The sequence below is a fragment of the Lissotriton helveticus genome, chromosome 5_1, assembly GCF_964261635.1.
Source record: "Lissotriton helveticus chromosome 5_1, aLisHel1.1, whole genome shotgun sequence".
NCBI lineage: Eukaryota > Metazoa > Chordata > Amphibia > Caudata > Salamandridae > Lissotriton > Lissotriton helveticus.
This window is the reverse complement of record NC_136065.1, coordinates 1,897,993,318-1,898,010,479: the sequence shown is the minus strand read 5'-3', so window position 1 is coordinate 1,898,010,479 and position 17,162 is coordinate 1,897,993,318. Positions and strand designations below refer to the sequence as shown.

Genomic DNA, 17,162 nt, shown 5'->3' with positions numbered 1-17,162 from the left:
CACCGGCTCAAATTAAGCACTGACTGGATTTTCAAATATGCCAAAAACATTAGTGTTGTATGCAAGACGCACAGATATCATAGATCACGTGACATCTTCAGTCAATCTTAACCCTTTAGATAACAAGACGCTGCGTTCCAGGAAATGTGGTTTTACTTAAAATACCAGAAAGCAAAGTGCAATTGGATGAAAGGTTAGCACAGGCTAAAAGTATCACACGTGGGACCACTTGGCAGCTATGTATTGTAGACTCCAGCAGACAATTCCATAGAGCCAACTATTTTCTCAAATTTCCCCGATAAATGCCTGAGCAGTTCACATTGTCCAGGTGCTTTTCACTACATTCTGTGATTTGTAGTTTTAGTTTCGATGATGCTGTTATAAAATCAGGACTCTAAATCCCATAATGCAAAGAAAAAACCTGGACTGGACAAGCTCATCACGCATAGACCTGGGAAACCTGAGAGCTCCAACCTTATACCCAAATAGAGGGCTTTATTTGCAGTTTGGCTCATGGAATACTCTGTAAAAATGTGGAGGTTACCCCATTTGTCGTATTACAAGGGACATAGGCTATAGTGCTATTGTATGGACTGATATAGCAGCACCGAGGGATGTTATTATGGGTTAGAGAGTGATATGGGAAGAAGCATTGCCAAGTCAATCAGTCTCTATTTGTCTACATAGTTTTACGGCTGCATTGAATGGAATTGGGTAATGCGGATACCAGATGACTTTCACTTGTTGCTATGTTCACTGAAGGCATCATGCTGCTTTGCATATGGATGCACCATGATCATCTTAAATGTAGACTCATGTTGCCTTCCTATGGTTGGCTGTTTTATGTTCTGAATTAAATAACCATCTTGAAAAGGTGCCTATCCCTAAATAGTGCATTAATAGCCACTCCGCACATGGGAAGTAGAATACTAGCAAGCAAAGTGGCTGCAGATCTTTATCCCAATCCTCAGGCCTCTCCAAGTAGCTCATTACCTTCTGGTAGCTCGCCAGCTACCTGTAAGTAGCTGTCCTCTCTGAAGACTAGGCTGCGAAAGAAGAGGTTTAAGCTTGGTTGAATTAATGTATGTATATCAAAATTGTGTATTCAAGACAAAAATGTGTTTCTTTTCAGAACTCTTAATCTGTTTGGGGAAAAATGGCTGAATTTAAAAAAAATATATTTAAAGCTGATTTTTCAGTGGCAAATTAGGTACGGATACTTATTACTAATATTATTACTTTAATGCTAGGGGCATTGCAGCTGTGGCAGTTATGTATTACCCATGTAGAGGCATTACCAACAGACAAAGTCTTTTTACAATACTGCTGGCAACCCTGCCTGATTCACTGAGGTGATCACTGCTAGTAATCTTGCATATGGTGGCCACTAATGTAATCTTGTCTGACGTGCTCATTGTACAACACCAATAATATTATTAGCTCGAAATGGGTTTCATTGAACATAAGTAGAGATTATTACCACCAGGTTGGAGACCCATGTATGTAGACCATCAAATGTGGGGTCTTACGAGTGTTTTCACTCAGTCTCACACTTAAATGCTGATGTGGCACCTACACATTATACATCATTTGATTCTTTTGATGTTCCCTCTTTTCTCAACTCTCTCATTTGGCACAATGCCTCTTTATTGCACAAAAACATTCCATTTATTTGAAACCCTGGAGGAAACATGGCCTAATTTGGGCCAAACAAATTTTCAACAATGATTGCTTTCTTAAGTTTTCTCAGGCCCTATCTATTTTTTTCAGTCCAAATTTCTCCTTTTGCAAAATATCATATTAGAAACTCTTGCCCAGTTTTCTTTCATTTCCACACCACCCACCTCACTTACATCTACATTAGGTACTCATATGCGTACTAGCCCAAAAGTTTCTGATATATAGCATGCTTTATGCCCCCCTCCCAATGATAGACCTACATCTAATACTGAGCTGACTTGGGAAATCGATCTGGGAACGAATTGGACTGTTTCTTTTTGAAGATGAATTCGGGCAAAAATAAGATCTTCCTCTCAAACTGCCAATACCACTCAAGCATTATTTTTTTATTTATAATTAGGGCTCCTGGTTTTATGGTATTTATTTTTTGGGCATTTCCGTCAGTATTTATCCATATTTATTTTTTTGCTAATTTTATCTGTATTCATCCATATTTGTTTTGGGTTTTGTGGAAAAATGTTGCTGAAATTAGGATATTTCCAAATTTATTTAACCGATAAATATGCACTCATGCTTGAATGTCTGCCAGGTTTCAGTGCTGTGAACACCCGCAGAAAGATAAATCAGTGCACTTATATGAAAATATGCACATTTCATTATCAACCTTGTGCATATCTACTGCTGTTAAAGCCCCTTTACTAAAATTCCTTTCTTTTTTAACCCCCTAATATATCAATCCACACATCCATTGGCCTGGCAGTCATGGCAGACAGTATTTAGAATTACTCCAAAAGCAACTCAATTTCCGTTTTCATCCACATTTAAAAATAAATACAGGCAAGAAAATGAATGTTTACTGCCTGTATTTATCTGTAAAAATCAGTAAAAACAGAAAACAGGGAGCCTTATTTATAATAGACTTCTCCTTTCTCCAGTCTCTTCACATCGTATTTACCCATATCACCCACGCACTTGTTAGACATGTCACTCACAACAACCTGACCTCAAACACATGCTTTTTGAATACGCACTCATTCACTCTTTCTGGTCACAAGTCTGGAATCAGATTAACACTATTTTTTACACTAACATACCCGTCTCACATATTGCAATTTGCTTAGGCAGTTTATCTACTGATTGTGAACATATATCACCTCACATAAAAATCCTATATCTCCATTTAGCAGTCCTATTTTAGCAAATTACTGGAAATAGGAAGGACTTTTCTAAACTGTTGTTTCAGGCATGGTGGTATGCGGTCTGTTACAGTCACAGACTCGATACAGCATATATTCACTCTATTTCACTTGCCATTAAGCGTTCTATTTATGGAACCCCATCAGATATTTCATAGATCGACATGCTAGGTCCTCATCCTATCGACATCCCATTAGAGATGAGGTTTCCAAACCTCCTCGATACTCTTAAGTTGTTTCTAAACTAATGTATGATTTCTTAGGACTTTACCATATTCTACAAATTCATAAGCATGTATTTTAATATTGTTTATTTCTTTACTTAGATTGGTCTATGTATATTTATGACTTTGACCATGTTGTATCTTCCCATACCATAACCCTCCCCCTTACTACATTTCGGTATTAAGCTATTAATGCATTATTCTGTTTGTATTTACTTGTACTCAATAAAGTTCTTTGTAACTTAAAAAAAAGACATCATTTTGGGCTCTCCTGTCAAATGCCGATTGCCATGTGTATATGTAACCCAGGTTTGGTTGTATAATATGGGCAAACTTCTCGCTTTGTGGTAAATTGGCACCTGCTAGGATGGATGGGCGGCCACCAGCTTTCCTTCCAAGCAGCCAAGGGATGGAAAAAACTCCTAGATAACATCAGGCATGAAACCAACCATCTGGCTTTCAGGAAGCGACTAAAGACATTTTTGTTTCAATAATGTCTTTTCACGTCCTCTGGTCTTACAGCGCTGGGATGCTCGAGGGTAGCCATGCGCTCTACAAGAAAGTATTCATTTATTCACCTGCATGGCACATAACATGCTTAAACTTAATTCAGATAAGATTGAGATTTTGCATTCTGGGATAACCAGATTTTAGGTTGACTCTGGGCAGAGCGTGCGAGGCATGCTGTATTTTCATTGGCTTGTGTCATTGTTCACTGTAAACTGTGGCTATTCATTGGTCAATAGGCTTAGTAGTCCCTCCTTAGTACCGCCTTGGCTAATTTTTTTACCTCCCATGGCGTGACCCCCAGTTACGTGTGTTGTTACTCGGTAGGCTGTAATTACAGCCTCCGAGCACTATTTTCTCAAATAGCTTTGTTGTGCCTGCTTTTGCAGGCAGAACACGCTCTCTCCTAATGCTTTTTAAAAACGTCATAGCACGTGCGCCGAACGCTTTTGCAATGCAATAGGCCTTGCATTTGCGAGAGTTTAAGTTTATTGGCATTGTAACTGACAATGCCTTTTATTTATCTATTTTAAAAGCAACATATAAATAAAAGGCATTGTCATTTACAATGCCAATAGCTCAAACTCTCTTAAATGTGAGACCTATTGCATTGAAAATGCTTGTTGAGATTGCAAAGGATGAGCTATAAAAACGTCCAGCATATAAAGTGCTGCTGAATAAAAAGTCAGGCTGGTTGATGGTGTCGCACGTGACGCGGGGGGCCTCTTTGCAGCTGCAGATAGCCGTCATCACGTCAAGAGTGCTGCTAGCTCCTTGTTACCCTTGTTATTTCAATGTAATCTTTGTAACGAGGCCCAGTGTCACTTAGACTGATCTGTTCTCTTCACCCATGATCTCACAGCTGGCAGCTCCACAGCCCCGGCTCACGTGCAGGGATGTGCCGTGATGGAGGGTCGTGCAGCGCCGTCTCTTCCACCCTCCCCTGCTCACACGCCCCGTCTCCGGGAGGCCTGCGGGTGTGGGGCTAGGGCAGGACCTAGGATAGGATGACTGGGTGCTTTTTGTCAACATCTGGCCCCCTGCCACATCTCAGCCCAATTAGCCTGAGAAAACCCTCTGAGGCTCCTGAGAATTTTTTTTATTTTGTTATTTCTGTTCATTTCGCACAAAAGGATCAGGCAGTCTGGAGGGGAGCCGCACAGCTGTGGGAGGGGCGAGGGGGTTTGTTCACTTTCACTGCAAAATTCTGCTGATGTTAATTACGTTGACATCAACTGACAGGGTGGGGGCGAGTGGGGGTTTGAGGTGTAGAGATGTTTCTACTGCTCAGATGACTTGGGTTCTTTTGATGGTCTGAGTAGCTGACCGGTCTGTGCTTGGTGCAAAGTTGCCCGGTCTGTGCGCAGGGGCGGCCTTAGGCATGTGCAAGCTGTGAACCTGCACAGGGCCACCAAACCCCAGGGGCCACCACGCCAATATATATCCTTAATATAATAATCCTCTGAGGATGGATACATATTTGAATGGCGGCCCCTGTTAGGGATTTGGCAGCCTCTGGCTCTGTTTCACTTCCAAACACCCTGACCCCGCCTCTTCACTGGCCTCCGTGCTCCTCCCCGCCCCAGCCCCCTCTCCGGGGCCCCCTACCTACGCTCCCTGCCCAGGGCCGCCATGAGACTAGCGCCGCCCCTGCTGTGCGTAGTGCAAAGCTTATCGGTTAGTGCACGTTGCAAAGCTGATTTATAAGTGCTGGGTGCAGAGCTGATGGATCTCGTCACGGTGCATAGATGGCAGATCTGTGCACGGTGCACAGCTGCCCAATCTGTGGACATGACACAGCTGACTGATCTGGTCACAGTGCATAGTTCACTGACTTGTGCACGGTGCAAAGCTGACATTCTCTGCAAGGTGCATCACTAACTGATCTCTGCATGGGGCACAGTGGACCGAACAGTGCACAGTGCACAGCTGACCAATCTGTGCACGGTGCAGAGCTCACTGATCTCTGCATGGTGCACAGAGCACACTGATCTCTGCATGGCGCATAGATGGCCGATCTGAGCACAGTGCAGAGTTCACTGATATGTGCGCAGTGCACATATGGCCGATCTGTACATGGTCACAGAGGACCAATCTGTACACAAAGACAGCTGATAAGTCTGTGCACGGTGTTGACCCCCAGGGGAAGTGCCAGTCGCAGACTAGTCTTCCCCAGGGGTGCTACAGCCTCAGCAGGCAGGACAGGTCAAGATAGGTCAGGGCAAAAGGAATGGGTGGGTCATTTGTAGTAGGATAAAAGGAGTCAGGAATGACATGTCAACCCTCTTCCTGACACCTTGAACCACCGGGAGGGATAGAGGGCAAAGAAGGACCACACCACCCACCCTACGGTTTATAGAGGTAGTGTGGTGCGCATGTTACAGTGTGTTGCCAGTATAGGGCAGGTTACAGGGCAGAGGCGGTATTTTGGGGGGTGGAGGGCCTCATACAGGGGTATCCACCCTTCGGGCAGGGGAGCTCATGTGACAGTAGATGGTGAGTGGCTGGGCCCATTGGGGCAATACGTTTTCATTGGAGGATGTTTGGTAGGGCAAGTGAAGGAGTGACTGGGTATATGGAAGGATGTCATTGAGTGGAAGGGGGAAGAATGAAGCAAGACTTTGGGATGAAAGCGGGTGTGAGGTGTGAATGGTTCGGGGAGGAATGGGAGTGTTGTTTACAAAGCATTGATGTTATTGTTAAATGTTAATAAAGTTAAATAAATGTATGTGACCCTGTCCTAATAAATGGCCTTTTACGCTAAAGTAATGACATGCTGTGTGGGTATTGCACGTTGCACAGATGGCTGATTTGTGCATTATGCAAACCTGACCAATCGGTGCAAGGTGCATACCCTTTTTCCAAACACATTTCATTCGTTTTTCATGGATATCCACGCCCCAGTATTGTCACATGTCAACGGTATTCTTATCATGAGGTCATCAAGTTATGATAAGAACATATGTTTGCATGGTCGTCACAACACTGATTATAAACGTAACTATTAGGTATGGGATATTAACAACATACCAGAGTTTGAAATTAGGCGGGTCCATTATATGTCCAGTATATCTATTTTCATATGTGACCGAAGCTCTGATAATGTGTGCGAGACACACAGCTATCATAGATCATGTGACACCTTCAGTCAACCTTGACCTTTTAGCTAACAAGACGTTGCATTCCAGGAAATGTTGTGTTTCTTAAAATAGATGTGGGCTCACGGCTAGGGTGGTCGACCTCGAAGTTAGGGAACCGGGGTCAAGTCTCGGCAGGGACGCTCAACATCCTGTGATTCTGAGCAAATCACTTAATCTCCCCGTGCCTAACGAAAATTAATGCGTCCGTCTGTAACGCGACCGGTGCTCATGTAAATTGCTCTGATACCTTCGGGTCTAGTACGCGCTATATATAATATATATAATTTTTTTAAATGTAAAGTGCAATTTTCTTGTAAATTAGAACAGGCTAAAAGGGTCACCCATGGGACCCCTTGGTAACCATGTATTGTAGACTCCAGCTGACAAACCCTTTGAGCCGAGGGACAAGTTTCCCGGGTGCATGCATTAGCAGTTGTCATTGTCAGGATTTTTTCTTTTCAGTCTGTGATTTTTAGATCCGATGATGCTGTTATAAAGTCAGGACTATAAATCCAGCCTGTCAATTCTGAAAAGTGGGATTGTGTCAGAATGTAAACCACATACAGGCCACTGGTGTTATATTAGACACATAGAGCAGTTAGACCCCTAGAAGAGCTGTGGGTGGTGATGGGAAGGGAGTATTTTATTTATTTATTCATGCGTTTTTATATAGCGCTGACTTTACCCGAAGGCGTCAGTGCGCTTCACAAAAGGAACAGAAAATTACAAATGAACAAATTACAAAAGCAGACGATAAGTTACATGAGGTAAAAGTGACAATTGTGAGCAAACAAAATACATGAGGTAGCAAACAGTGCAATACAGGAGGAGAGAGTGACAAGTGTGCAGGTTACAAGAGAAAACAAAGTACATTTAGAGGTAATATACTGCAATATATGCTAGGATACCCACAAGACAATCATGTGCAACAGACAGTGGATTAGAAGGTAGTGAATTCCCAACTGGAGAAGTCAATGACTAGCCACAGATGGAATTTTGTTTACAATGGTGTTGTCTCACCCAATTTCCGGCATTTCACGTTATGCTTGTTACAGGAAATGCCAGAGATTATGTCATTACACAATTGAGATTGCGTCCGAGACTAAAAATCCTATCACAATAGCACGGAAACAATGCTAACAATAAGACCGCGAGCTGCTGCACGCATCATAACAATTTTGAGGTATTTTTTTAGCATAAAGTGCATCCTCGCATCCAAAATAGCTCAGCATTTCCGCAAAGGAAATTACACAAATTTCGTTCCAGGCTTAGTAACGAACTCTGTAATATTCAGCATGGGTTGGCATATTTAGGGGCGGCAGTGCCTCCTATCACACAGGTGTGATATACCTGCTGCCTTTTCAACTGTCTGCACTTTTCTGCGACCGCTAGAACTAAATCATGCAACTTGTTCTCTAGTTTCTTCTTCTTGGCATCAGTCAAAATTGGCAAATCTTTGGCTTCAGGGCTATTGTTCTGCCCATCGATTGTGTCCACTATGTTGTATTGTACTGTGTTGTAATTGCATTTATATAGTGCTTACTACCCCTAGCGATGCGTCGGAGCACTTTTATGGCGAGTAGCCCGCTACTCCGGAACCCATAAAGGATTAGAGGTGAATTATTGTAGTGAAAATATGAAAGTAAGTTGAGTGGTAGATATGTTAGTTAGTTATTTGGATTGAGAATGATAGTGGAGGGATAGGAGAACCCAGTATCCTACAATGACTGAACAAGCCAAGGCCACATGAAAGAAGGCTGCCTCCCTGACCCCACAACTAGCGCAATTGAGTATCGCTGAACTTTTGGCTCATCTTTTGCAAAATTATGCAAAATTACATATAATTACGCAAAATTCAAATCCAAAATTTAGCACTACATGTTAGCGGGAACTGCATCCTTGCATCCTTTTTTGACGTGAAAATGCTTTTTTTGCTTAAAAAAGTGCAAAAAAACGAAAGTAGCACAGTCACTCGCTGTAAATATTTACCACAAATGGCGAGCAAATACACAAAGTGGTGTAATGATATAATTACGAGAATTTCACACACCAAGCGCCATGCGAATTTGCCAAAATTACACAAATTACGATGGAGTAATTTACTTTTCTCACAGGCCTATTTTACATTTATCTATTAGTGCTTGGTGGAGATGTGTGAAGATTCTCTTCCCAGCCCCAGAGTGAACAGATGATGCAGTATATTGCATTTGTGTGGCTCTGTGGGGACCTCCCCACCTAGATTGTAGGGTCCTGATCCGTCTACTATAATTCTGGAATTGACCTGTTGAGATCCCGTAATCCTGAGTCCTTTTGTGAAAGCTCCTGTAAGTACCCAAGTCATAGAGTTCTACTGTCATAGGAGTCCCAACTCGGGGAGTCCACGGTCCACTCAGCAGTCAACAGCTTGATCAGCACCCCATGACATAAGGATTCTCACACTATTTCTTGCATCGGCACCTTTCCCAGCCGTGCCTGACCACAGTAAGTTAACCCAGGAGCCTTTTTCTCTTCAGTTCGGGAGTAGGCAGCATGGCTATAACTTTGGAAGCCGAACTTCCATCACCCTAAACGTCACAACCAGGGGCAAGACCAAAAACCACTTGGCGGCCTACTACACTTGGGCTGAGTAATGATGGAGCTTGTAGTTGGGAACTCCCAAACCTACCTCCGAGCTAGGAAGCCTTAGTGTGCGCAAAAGCACTCTATACCCGTTACCATTCCTGATTAATGACAGCGGTAATGCACCCACCTCCGTAAAGATCTTAGTGGGTATTGAAAAAGGCAGATCGGGGAAGTGATACAAGAGGCGCAGTAGAATCACAATTTTTGACAATGAAGAGTAATGTTACTTCTAATAGATGTGATTACCCAGCCTTATCTTAAAATGATGTAAGCTGCCATATGATAGATCTGAACCTAACATATGCCACTACTATGAGATTATTTGTAGGAATAGGGCAAAGTGCAGTAGCCCTAGGAGGCTCGATGGGGTGGAATCTTGTAAGTACACTTAACAGCGACGGTTAACAAATAAACAATATGTACCAAACCAAAGACTGATATGGCAATTTCCTTCCTTATAACTTTGCTAGGGCTCCAAAACATGTGTGAAAATGAACAGGGAAAATGAAATCCCTGTTGAGTTTACCTTCTCATATTGAAGGGTTAAGATACCATTTGTCCCGCTTTTACTCTAGCCATCGGGAGGACATTCATTGTCCTAATACCTCCCAACATTTTTTCTCCAAATGCCACCCATATCCATACTTCACAAATACACTTTCACCTAACTGTATCAAGGCCTTCAGGGCCACCAGGTTAGTTGCAAAAGATGGGACCTGTTAAAGTGCATGATATAAGTGCATTTTGTTGGGAAAGGAGGCCTGGATCAAGGGTACTGGGGTCCAAGAGGACCAAAGAAGGTAAAACCAAAAAGAGATGGTTCGCTGTGACTATCAAGAACCTTATAGTAGATATTCAGCATTGATAATGGCTGAAACGCCCTTTTGTCCTATGTGGCCCGACCAGGTGGGCAGTGATGTTATCAAGGCTTCTAAAGTAAAAAAAGCCTTGTATAAAGCTAGTCATTTCGGTGCCAGCGCTCCGACATAAGACTGATAAAATTAAGCTGGCAAACCATCAGCCACAGATGATTTCCCACAGCCAGCTTGTTGGCAGTTTTTTTAATCTCTTGCAATGTCGATGTTTCTTCTAGGTCTTCCTTTTGCCCGGACCATAACTGCGCCAGAGAAAAATTTTGTGTGTGTTTTTGCGCGTATATTTTACACCCAGAATCGTCTTGAAGTTCCTCTAAGTTTTGGTCTGGATAGCCTGGATAGGAGCCCTTTGGACAAAAATTCCCTACACCATGTCTTTTGGCCATGTAAATTCTGTAATCGAGGCAGGGCAAGAGCTCCAACAGCTGGTCATGGGAGCCCCTTTCTCGGGTGAGGTCCTCTTTGGGTCTCTGGAATGGGTGGAACAGTTTGTTCCAGTGCAGTAAAGAGGCGTTCATACACCATGTTGTGCCCTAAAACAGTGTACCTCTACCACTATTTGAATGTGCCCCATTCCATCAGGGTCTCAGAGGTGGTCCCTCCATCCGCAGCGCACTGAACTACCATAGTAATCCTGGTCAGACTTCTACGGTATGCCTCCATTTTGTTTGCATTATGCTGTAATATCTAAAACATATTTAGGGTTTCGAGAAGGAAGGAAAAAAACACCTCCAATTTCTGGAACCATGCATCAATATTGGTTTACTGTTTCGCATTTGACCTGTTGTTCCTATCAAATTTCGTTATTGCCTCCTCTCTGCTCAACACAGCTACTACTGGAGAATCACAGAAATTGCGGAAGTCTTGGATAAAGTTTACAAGCAATGGTATGAAAGTATGAAGCCTCCAGGGTCTGTTAGAAATACAGGAAATTACACCCTCGTCATTGCAAGATGCCCTCAACCAATCAACAGGATCTGGAAAAAAAGCCAGAGAGGAAGGCTCCGCTAATTTCAATTGCGAAGTACTCATACTTCTTGGTACTAAGCAAGCACGGTGGGATAGTAAGTATTGTTACGTATTATAAAGTGAGAATTTCAGTATTGCTCTGTAGAGCATCAAAGCTTCCAACCAGCATGGCAATCGTTTCTACGAGGCAAGAAAATGTAGCACCTTTAGGACTACTTAGTTACAGTATGAAAATATTGAACACGATCTCAAAAATGCTTTTTGAGGTCTGATCTAGAAACTGTTTCACTAGCCTCATCTAATCTAAAAAAAGCATAAATAAAAAATAGCAACCTACATTTATGCTTACATACATAGATGGATCTCTAGAGGCCTTCTACATCCATTGGTCTGTTAAACTGTTATTCACATTTTACTTCTGCACAATATAGCACAGTGCAATGGGTCAGCCCACTGCTGCTATTTGCTGCCTTTTCCTGGGAGTGACAGCATGTTTCCTGATCACAAGTCCACATCTGCCAGAGCTGGTGGGCCAAGACCTTACTTGCCAATGCTTTTTTTAAAATTATTTATCATTTTTATTTTTGCAGTATTCCTTGTGGGTTTGAACTTTGTATTCTGATCAGTCATTGAAACTCAATAGCACATTTTTTACCAAAATAATAAAAGTTACCTGTGATGTGAATTAAAGCTAAAAGGATTTCTATATCTGTTCTAAGCACACCTGTTTGTTAGGAAGCACCTGTATTGTTGTATTAACATTATATTCAATTGTTATTTATCCCTTATTTAACATTTTTATTCCAAGCTTATGGCCGCCACGTTTTGGTAGACAGCAGTATGTTTTCTTGTTTTTGTGGCATTTGCTTGCAGTAAAAAAAAAAATTTTTTTAAATCAAACAAGCACATCAGACTAACTTGCATTGTCAATGCTTGTTTAATATGAGAGGTTAGAGGACTAACCAGTGTAAACATGTCTGGTTTTCCAGTAGCTCTGCACATGTTTGCACTGTTCTGACAACCAGAATCAGAGGCGGGGGAGCAAACGCTCACTCATGGTGAGTACCTGCACATCAAGATTTCTATTTCAAGCCCCATGAGATGAATTTGTCCAAGTCTTACTGGAAAACGTGTATTTAAGCAGCATATTCTACACCTGAAACACCGTTAAGTATCCATGGGCAGGCACCAGAGGCAGTAGCGTAGCGTGGGGGGTGGAGAGGGGGAAACAGGGGTGATTGCCCCAGGCGCAAAATTCTTAGGGGCACAAAATTTTGATAAGGGCGCAACATTTTAAAAGAAAAATGGAAGGATACTTGCCTTGCTCCACGTGCTGGCAAGGCATGCTACGCCACTGACCAGAGACGTGATGAATCATTCCCTACCTCAGTCTGCCTAACTTCAGTGATCTAGCACAGCGTTTCCCAAACTGGGGGTCCGCGAGACATTCCCAGGGGGTTCGCAGGACTCGAGTGCCTGTTGTCGTAGTGAAAAATGAAACGCCCATGCGTCCTCACAGCACACAAGAGCTGTGAATGTTGGCGCAGGGGCGGCGAGACCACAACAATACAATCGGGAGGCGGGGGCAGCGAATGAGCAGTGGGCAGTCAGGGGGCGGGGCCGCAGGGGGCACAGCGGCCGGGGAAACGAGTGGAACAGAAGGCAAAAGGGGCACAAAAACAAGAAAAAAACAAGTGGCACAGAAGGCAGAAGGGCACAAAAAACGAGTGGAACAGAGGGCACAAGGGCACAAAAAACAAGGGAAAAACGAGTGGAACAGAGGGCAGAAAGGCACAAAAAACGAGTGGAACAGAGGGCAGAAGGGCATAAAAAACGAGGGGAAAACGAGTGGAACAAAGGGCAGAACGGCACAAAAAACGAGTGGAACAGAGAGCAGAAAGGCACAAAAAGCGAGAGGAACAGAGGGCAGAAAGGCACAAAAAATGAGGGAAAACGAGTAGAACAGAGGGCAGAAAGGCACAAAAAAAAGGGAAAAATGAGTGGAGCAAAGGGCAGACAGGCACAAAAAACGAATGGAACATAGAGCAGAAAGGCACAAAAAACGAGAGGAACAGAGGGCAGAAAGGCCCAAAAAACGAGTGGAACAGAGGGCAGAAAGGCACAAAAAACTAGGGAAAAACGAGTGGAACAGAAGGCAAAAGGGGCACAAAAAAACGAGTGGCACAGAGGCAAAATCAGAATACAGAAATATAGGGGCAGCCAAGAACAGAAGGCAGAACAGGCAGAGAGCCACCGGGGCAGCAAGGGGAACAGAAGGGAAAGCCGGGCAGAGACACGGGGCAGCGAGGGGTACAGAAGGAAAGACCGGGCAGAGAGAGCATGGGGAACAGAGGGAAGAAAAAGGGGCACGGACCACGTACAGGCAGCGGGGGTAGACAGACAACAGCAGTCACAGACCCAACAATGAAAATGCAGGCAATACAATAAAATCAATAAAGCATTGAAAGGCATGTGTGTATAGGTTACCGTTACTTGGCAGGCAGGTAAAAATAGATGCAGCCAGGATCAGCAGTAGGATTTTCGTGCTGCTGTCTGATTGCTCACTTTCCACAAGCCCTTGGGTGAATTATGTGTGCTGTCAAGCTTTCATATTCAGACATATCAAGCTCTTATTCTGTGTAGCCTTTGAAGTTTGTTGTTGGCAAGGGACGGGGCAGTGGGCATCCTAACAGGAGAGGGTCATGTCAGGTGCCACGCGAGGCCTCTCTGAAATATGCCTTAACTGCACTGCTCACCCCTTGGTGGTAAAATGTTGTTCTGCTGTCTGTGACTAAAGATTATGTCTAACAGGGGTGTATTGTAATTGGCATAGCATTGTCCATGATCTTGCTGAAACAATATGCCTCCTGTGCAGATACCTTCCTGCCATCTCTTGCACTTCCATGATGAACTCCTAATATAGACCTTGAATTTGCTCTGTACACTGGACTCATCGCTTTGTGCACTATCTTGTTAGAATTTTCACAATATTTGTTGCTCCTTGGGGCATGTCTTTATTATAAAATGCTTCATAATTGTATAATATTTTAGACCTTCTTAAACTGTGAATAGGTAAAAATGTTAATAATTCACAATCATTCAACCTGTTGCTGTAAGGAAGGGTCACCACTCCAAGGCTCTGGAATGAGAATGTAGAGGTGCTGCTATGGCTGAGAGCAGGAGACTTGTACCACTAAATAATACACTGCTGTATGCATACATGTCCATGCCAATAGACCCAATTCAGGCTGTCTCCCTCTTGAAATTGCCTCTGCTTCAAAAGGCGTTTTTAAAAAGAAATGTAAATTGTACAAATTGCTTGGGGGTCCACGGCTTCCAGTAGTGATTCAGTGGGGGTCCTCAGGAGTCAAAAGTTTGGGAACCACTGATCTAGCAGGTAAAAATAACAGGAGAATGCACTAGCAGTGCTTTAAATGGGCCAGTACTGTCCGGTACGGAGTACCGGAATTTTTTATTTTGAGAGCGAGAGTACCGGCACTTCTGAAGAGAAATGCTATACTTTTAACTGGAGAGTACCAGCACTTCGCAGAAACAAGCAGGTACTCAGGTACAGAGTACCTGCACTTCTATTTTTCCATTTCAAGCACTGTGCATTAGAGAAATGTACTCAGGAAAAAGATATGTTATGAAACGAAATCCCATGACTGGAGACGAGAAGCAAGGAAAAAAACATTACAAATTCCAATATCCGCCTACCTCCTGAGGTGATATACTTCGCTAAGGACTCGTCAAGAGATATTAAAGTTTGGTGGTGCCTGAACTTTCCAGCAAACATTATTAATACTGTGAGAAAACAGATTTATTTTCACTACATTTACCAGGATGCATTGGGAAACACTGGCACAGGCTTGCCAGTGGGTTGCATGAAAGGCCCACGGAGGAACTGTGTGATGCCAGTTGTGTAATGCAAAATGATGAGCACCCCTGCAGAATATGAATAGGGGTCCCCGAGTCTCCCATATCTCAGATCTATTCATTGGCCTTGGGGTGATGGCCCCTCTAAAGGCTTTAGGGGTCCTTAAAGGATTGGGCCCTCCTGCGCCATAGGGGCTGCAAGGGCATGGGTTAGACCCCTGCGTGGAGCACACATTTAGGAATTTTCTTTCATCTGTACCTCTTGTGTGTATGACAGTAAATAACAATTCAAAGCCACGAAAATCGTGTTCTTTAATACATTGAATAAAAAGCTGCTTCCTTCCATCCGAGGTAGAATCATAAGGCGATGACAGGCGTGGGTCGTGCTGAGCGGAAGAGCACAGATAATGTATGCTAAGTAGGCGCTCCTTATGTGCACGCGACAACACGGCTGACTCATCCTGACATGTAGGTGTGAGGCTTTTTTGGGCCTAACAATACACAAAAAAGTGGGAAGGACAACCCTGCTGTCGTTCAGCTCGTGTCGCCCACAATGACGACAGAACACTGCGCCCCCACCACAGAAAATGAATAAAAATATACATTTAAAAGAGCGTTCCGGCCAAGATTCTAAGTTGTAAGACTTCGCACGGGAATGCATACAAGGGACACTCAAAAAGTCAACAGATCTCTCTGCCTTTCACAAAGTACGATTTCTATTTTCTGATAAATCCATTTAAATAAAAAGACACCACACACAGATACATCGCTGAAAAGCACTTAGACGTCTCCTCAAGTGTAGTAAGCACTATATACATGCAATTACAATTAGTTTACCTCCTCAAAAGTTCCTCTTCCCAGTATTTATGGAATGAGTTCCTCCCAGGGCTTATTTTGAGCCGGACAGCACTCATTTTTTGTGAATCTTCACTTTACCCCCCTCATTTACCGAGCGCAAAAGACGGTAAAAACAAAGGGGCATATTATCAAGAGAATTATCGCCGCTTTAGCGGCCGTTTTCGGATGAAAAGCAGCGATAATTCTATCGCATTATAAACAGGGACACGCTAGCGCGTGTATCCTTGATTTAGCTCTCGTTTCTGTCACCACTCGCTACGCATCGATAATGAGATGCAAAGTAGGCGTGGCTGACAGAAACAACATGGAAAAATATCGCGAAGGCAGCTTCGCGATATTAGAAAGGAGGGGTAGCGATGATAATAATTGCGCTACCTCTGGCCTAACGCATGAATTTAACGTCTGCTAAATTCCTGTGTTAGGCATACCTAACATGGGAGGTGGATTATGGGATTAACGCCACAGGGCCTTATCACCAAGATCATTGCAGTTTTGGGAGGGACTTCGCTGTTTTTTAGGCGATGTTTGGCCATTTGCCCGCTATCGCTGGACTATTTATCGCCATAGCGCTGGGCGCTGGTAATACAGCGCTAGCTTGGCGAGACAGCCGGCGATAAAGAAAAGCACGCTAAGCGCTAGGCGATAATTTCCGCCAACCCTAGATAATATGCCCCAAAGAAAGCTAAAAACTGAAGAAGAGAAAAACGGAAAAAACGTCACAAAGGGAGAAAGTAGGAACCAGCGGTGAGATAAAGGGGCACAGTGTGTCTGGTAGTGGATTAATGAGGCGTGAGTTGGATTGAAGACTCCTTATCGCCGAGAGAGAAAAAGAGGCTTGAATAGACCCCCGGGGACTACCAGCATTGGTATTCGGCGCCAGTGTTTAATTGCTTCTGAGCAGAGCTGCAGCACAGGCACGCAATATTTCACAAATTAAGCACTGCCACCCACCTTCTCCCAAACACCAGTGAACGAGTTAAAACTCGAATCTGGTCTCCTCTAACTCCCTTTCCCCCTCTCACCTCAGAATCCTCCTCTCAAAAGGGCAGCACAGGGGCCAGAGAACGACAGGGGAGCGAGGAAAAATGTAAGGAAGCTGGTAGTGGTGTCTGGTAAGAAATGGACACACCTCATTTAGTAAATGCAGGCAGTAGCGGCTCGCACAGGTTAGAGTGGTGGGGGCGTGGTGGAAATCGACAGACAACAGGACAAGTA

The 17,162-nt window shown here is 43.6% G+C and overlaps 1 protein-coding gene across 3 annotated transcripts in view; it reads right to left on the bottom strand.

Moving 5' to 3' along the window:
• The window catches only part of LOC144755960 (inactive phospholipase C-like protein 2), a 566,269-nt gene that overhangs the window by 84,786 nt on the left and 464,321 nt on the right, over positions 1–17,162 (bottom strand). The gene's annotated exons all lie outside the window — the stretch shown is intronic.